The sequence below is a fragment of the Gadus morhua genome, chromosome 11 (genome assembly GCF_902167405.1).
Source record: "Gadus morhua chromosome 11, gadMor3.0, whole genome shotgun sequence".
In the NCBI taxonomy this organism is placed as follows: Eukaryota; Metazoa; Chordata; class Actinopteri; order Gadiformes; family Gadidae; genus Gadus; species Gadus morhua.
Window position 1 is genome coordinate 28513600 of NC_044058.1, and position 5740 is coordinate 28519339.

Below are 5740 nucleotides of genomic sequence, written 5' to 3' on the forward strand. Positions count from 1 at the left end.
TGGATTGTGTTTCTCAGACACCATGCAATGCAATTAATACACAAGGTACGGCGTGATTTATGAATGCTTCATAACAATCATAACGATCTCCTCTCCGATGCTAGTCAGCTGCTGGGCTGAGTTCATTTGTTTCCTCTGCAGGCCCTGCAGTCCCTGGGCTTACTCTGTGGCAATGGCACTATAGGGATTGGAATTGCTTAGGTGTTGAGACAAGGAAAGAAGAGAGGAGATGAGGAGAGGAGACGAGGAAAAAAGTGGAGAGAAGGAGAGCAGGCAAGCAGAAGAGATCAGGAGAGAGGAGAGTGGAAGAGACTGAGAGCCATGGCTAAATTGCCATAAAGTCAATGGGGAAAAAAGCTGTCAAAGATTTATGTTTCTGAAACTTTATCAACCCCCCCTTAAATCAGTTCCCGACTATACCACTGCTTTAGGAAGTGATGTGTGGTGTGTGTGTGTGTGTGTGTGTGTGTGTGTGTGTGTGTGTGTGTGTGTGTGTGTGTGTGTGTGTGTGTGTGTGTGTGTGTGTGTGTGTGTGTGTGTATTTTGGCCCTGCTGTCAATATGATGCTTGGGATAATCTTGATTTGTTAAGTGTTCTCAACTATGGTGTCCGCTAACAGCAGGCCCTGCACTTCTACCGACGTCACACTCAGTTTGTTTGTCACCGCGACTGGACAACACACGCAACAGCTTTTCATTTTCCCAAGGAAACTCGAATAAGCATGTACTTCTATCTCCAGAAATCTGACAAACATATTGCCCAATTACCAAAATGATGGAGATTTTTCTTTTTTGTTCACACAACTCTTTGTACATTCAGTGTTACCTTGTTGGACTACTGTAATATGAGTTTATGTTATATTTATGTAAACAAGCTCTCTCTCTCTCTCTCTCTCTCTCTCTCTCTCTCTCTCTCTCTCTCTCTCTCTCTCTCTCTCTCTCTCTCTCTCTCTCTCTCTCTCTCTCTCTCTCTCTCTCTCTCTCTCTCTCTATATATATATATATATTCTCAGATTTAAAAATGAATAATCACCCGTACCTTAAATAACCTCTTCTGCAGCCAAAGATGTAAATCTGGACATAATAAAGCTGTAGGCAAAAGCCATCAATTCCCAGGTTATTAAATTTAACTTACTGACATTGTAATTTCGCGCTGAGGGCAGGGAGAGATATAAAACCCTATCAGATGATTGAATCAGCCTAATGACATTTTAGGCCAATGAGTCAACACTCTTGGTTTCCCGCCTCTTCTCCCAGGGAGGAGAGGGTAGTCAGCCAATAGAGTTGTCTCCTTCCACAGAGGTGCCAATCACACGTGCCTGTCCCGAACTCTGAAATCCAACAAACTCCGCCCACCAACTTGGCGTGAAATTTGTTTGTGTTAGGCAATTAGGTGATTGAGAACAAGAAGCTTTGGTTTTAATCAGTTTATATTAGGTGATTGAGAACAAGAAACTTTGATTTTAATCAGGTTATATAGTATTAATGGTGGTATCATTCGTGTATTTGTGAGTATTTACTTGTATTTTATGAGCTACTTTAAGTATTAGCGTGTGCTTTTTCTCTGTATATTTTGTGATTCACACCAGTGTGTGTGTGTACATTCCCCTCAAATGTTCTCTAGCACATGGTATACGACTTTCACACAGTGTGGGGTGCAGTTGTGATCAACGGGGTATGTGGCAGGAGTTGTACTTAGCTCTGTACAGTTCATCACCTCAATTATGTGCACTGCATAATTGCTCTAATGAACCAATTTCAGACAGCTTGTTTGCAGAGACACGGGGAGAAACTTGATGTAAACTAACACATGCGACAATGTTTTTTTGTATCGTGTTTGCAATCGTATTTCATAGTCGGGTTTATTTGTGGATCTTATATGTAGCATTTGTCGTTAATTCTGCAAACAAATGTGGGATGTTCTATATTTGGAGAGATGTCATCATGCTTTGGTCCGAGTGGCTCTGCACCAAAAAAAATTAAAAAATAAAAGCGTTATATGTTTAATCCGTGGATGTGTTGCTTTATGGTCGTTGTCATTGGCACCAACATCTTCACTGAAACATGGCGTGTTGCATCGTGTGTTTGCTCTGGGATTGATGACATTTCGAGGGTGAGCTCTCGTCTGCTGTTTCAGGCAGACCTTGTCATGTTGTGCTCTGGTGAGGGACATAAGCTCGTGTGATTACGATGTCCCTCGCTCCACATTCGCCGTGCTTGTTTCCAGGAAGCCGGAGACGGCCTCGCTGTTGTGTTCGAATACCTCCAATAATATCAATTTACATAAAACAGCCCCATTTGGACGCCGGGCCGTGAGATGCGTCTGAGCGGCGACGGTGTGGAGCGGACCCTTTAATCCTGCTAATGTTCACACCACCACGGACAACAATAAGCTCCTTGATGGGGGGGGGGGTCTGGGATGACAGCTCTTGGCTGTGGCGGTATGGATGGATGGAAGCTGAAGAGGGAGACGGAGGTGAGGCCAGAGATAGTCACGGATGACAGGGACATGCGGGAAATGGAGGGATTGAGAGAGAGAGTGGGGAGGCTAAATTAAAAAGAGAAAAGTGCTAAAAGAGGATGGGGTGGAATCAAGACCAAAGGATTATTTGTGATGCTGCTGAGGTCAGAAACTGCAGTTCAATGTTTTTATCGTCAGACTCTGAGCCAGAACATATATATGCACAATTGCACATCCACATATACATATACATAAACATATACGACACTTAAAGACTCAAGCATATGCTTAAGGACTTGGTGTCCGATTGTGTTTTACATAAGACCAAACACAGGTCGTTGGTGGAGTGGGGCAGATTGATAAACGCGTACTCTTTTTAGTTAAACAAAAACATTATTATTTTTCACAACCAACCTTCACAAAAACACCAATATTTTCTCATGTGGGCAGAAACATTAGATTTCATTGTGTGGGTATATTTAAAAGCTTTATGCATTGTGCCAATATAATGGGTGAACAGAGCGCAAACAAACAACAACCCGGCCTTCAAATGAAAGGAAATGAACATCCACGCGCCCGTGCTCCTACCTCGATGTTCAGAGCCAGGGTCGAGGACCAGACCCGGACCCCAGGGTCAGACGGGAGCCCACCATGTGGCTGAGCTAATTACCAGGCCTGTGTACTCCAACACAGCCACGTTTCAACCAGGGTGCTCGTTCCCCCAAACAACACCGGCAACAAACAACAACCACCTCGCAGATGACAGGAGGAGGAGGAGGAGGAGGAGGAGGAGGAGGAGGAGGAGGAGGAAGAGGAGGAAGAGGAGGAGGAGGAAGGGGAGGAGAGGAGGAGGAGGAGGAGGGGGAGGAGGAGGAAGGGGAGGAGAGGAGGAGGAGAAGGAGCAGAAGGAAGAGGAGTAGGAGGAGGCTGAGGGAGAGATGGGGGAGAAGAAAGGCACTTTATGATGGGCGTACGGATGGAAGAGCACAGAGGAACACGCTTTGGCTGCAGATTATTCTCGAGACATCTTGGTGCATGTGTGCCAGTCCAAACTACATTGGCTTGCAGGTGTGTGTGTGTGTGTGTGTGTGTACACGCATATATGTGTGTGCTGGATATGTGCGCAAAATGAAGTGTGTGTTAGCGTGTGTTCATTTGTGTGTGTGTGTCGGTGTGTGTGTGTGTGGGTTTGTGTGCGCCAGGCTTTGCATTTGTGTGCCATTGTGCTGATTAGAGCTCAGACAGGTATTGAAGAGCTCAAGAGACAGTGAGAGTGAGAGTGAGAGTGAGAGAGAGAGAGAGAGAGAGAGAGAGAGAGAGAGAGAGAGAGAGAGAGAGAGAGAGATTTTGGGAAGCTTGACTCCTGAATTGAAGTGAAGGACCCTCATTTTCAACATGAGTGGCTGCATATCAAGTGCATAATCACACACCAGTAGCCCTCCATGCATATCTTACTGTCTTTGCCAGCTAGTGGCAGCTCCACTCTGGCCTGTACTGGTCTGACAGCCGCCAGGATAAGCTGCAAACTGAAGTGGTCATGGATCTAAACACACACACACCAGCCGCTTGGCAGGCCCTTCCCGAGCTTAGTCCTGCAATACTGTGAAGGTGGTGGTGGTGGAGGTGGTGGTGGAGACGGGTTACATACAGGCACCGTCATAGAGAACTTCGGAATAGAGCAGGAATAGGTATGATGTTTGACGTGAAGCCAAACGTCAGTTTGTTGGTCGGTTCTTCCCACATTCCCTTTACGCAGCGCTAAACTCCAACAGACAAAACAACACCACAATGAAAAAAAACGCTCCGCTGTCACAAACAATATAATCCTGAAACGAGTGTGTTTTCCCAGCATTGCGGCAGCGTCTGCTGTACAAACTACTCCAGCAGGATGCTGCAGACAACAAAGGGATGAGGGATGTGTCAGAGGAACGGCTCTGTGCACACCTCAAGGGCCTCAGATGGACTCCTCAAAGCAGCGCCATGTGTTTCTTCTTCTCCCGGGGGGAGGATGGTTTGTTTTGGCAATGGAAGCAATGGTCTCGTCTTGCATCTGGATGTTTTATTTGTTGTGTTGTAAAACAGATCATTTATGCCCTCGCTACCTTCAGGCACATCAGGATATCCCATTATTGCCCCCAAGAAAGCAAAGCATGTCTATTATATTGTGTTAAAAAAATCCATGTTGCATGTGAGATTAAAAGATACTGTTTAAACTATAAAGACGGCAAATTAGTTAATAGGCCACTGCCTATATTTCTGTTGGCTAATATCCACGTTCTCATTGCCATCATCATCCTCATTGCCTGAATGAAGAAGGCAACTGTTGCTTAAGAGCATCATAATAAAGTAGATAGGCTTTGGCATATCCTGCTTACCGTACTACTTGACCAAAGGCAAGTGCTTTCTATAGTGGAGTACGTAGGGACCGTAGGCAAGTGCCCTCTACAGTGGAGGATGTAGGCAAGAGTGAGCAGAGGAATTATAATGGCAACAACTTATTAAAGACTATTGTCATTAAAAAGCTATTGTTCCATCTGTTATACCTAAATAAATAATAATAGCAAAATAACCCCTCGAACGTATTTCACCAGCTCAGGCTCATAGTGTCATAATTCAATCCACTTTATATTATACGTATCAGATTAAAAAAGGTTTGTTAGAAACCTCTGGCCTAACCCACCTGCTATTTTTTTTAAATAGTTGGTGTATGATCATCTTAAACACTTGCTACAGATATTGCTTTCACAGTATGGTAATATTATTGGCTAAAATAAATATCCCATTAAAATGCATTTGGTTCAAAAACATTTCTGTGGGTGAATTTAGTTAATGAGGATGTCTAAATTAAATTGCAGTCTATTTATGCACTGGATTGATGCATTTGGCAAAAAATATTAAAAACGTTTCCGGAGAGGTCATACCCGGGCCGCGACCCCCTGAGTGGGTTTGGAGTCCAACAGTCTCTCAGAAATCGCTGGGAAACATTTCAGAATTTGCTTTTTGGATTTTCCAATGGGGGGGGTCTCATTAGGACAGCTTGGGCGCTCTACGTACTGTTGGCATGAAACAGACCTATAATTCCAGCCACCACAAAAACACCCAGAGCGAGGCAGATGAAACCAGCCAAGTGGACCTACAGCTGTCACATCAAACTGCTTCATCATCAGAGACCTGCTGTCCAGAGGTCTGGGGGTCTCCGGCCAGCGAAAACTAAAAGCCCTCACAAAGGCACTGTGTTTCAATATGGCCTGAAGAACAATCAACACCATTGATGCAGAAG

At 44.7% G+C, this 5740-nt stretch overlaps 1 protein-coding gene across 2 annotated transcripts in view; it reads left to right on the forward strand.

Annotated features, from left to right (window-relative positions):
• The window catches only part of tacr1a (tachykinin receptor 1a), a 33527-nt gene extending 31521 nt beyond the window's left edge, over positions 1-2006 (forward strand). For both annotated transcript variants that reach the window (XM_030371567.1, XM_030371566.1), the window contains exon 6: positions 1-2006. This exon is cut by the window's left edge and continues 629 nt beyond it. The gene's annotated coding sequence lies outside the window, so the exon portion shown is untranslated.
• Positions 2007-5740: the final 3734 nt, after the last annotated feature.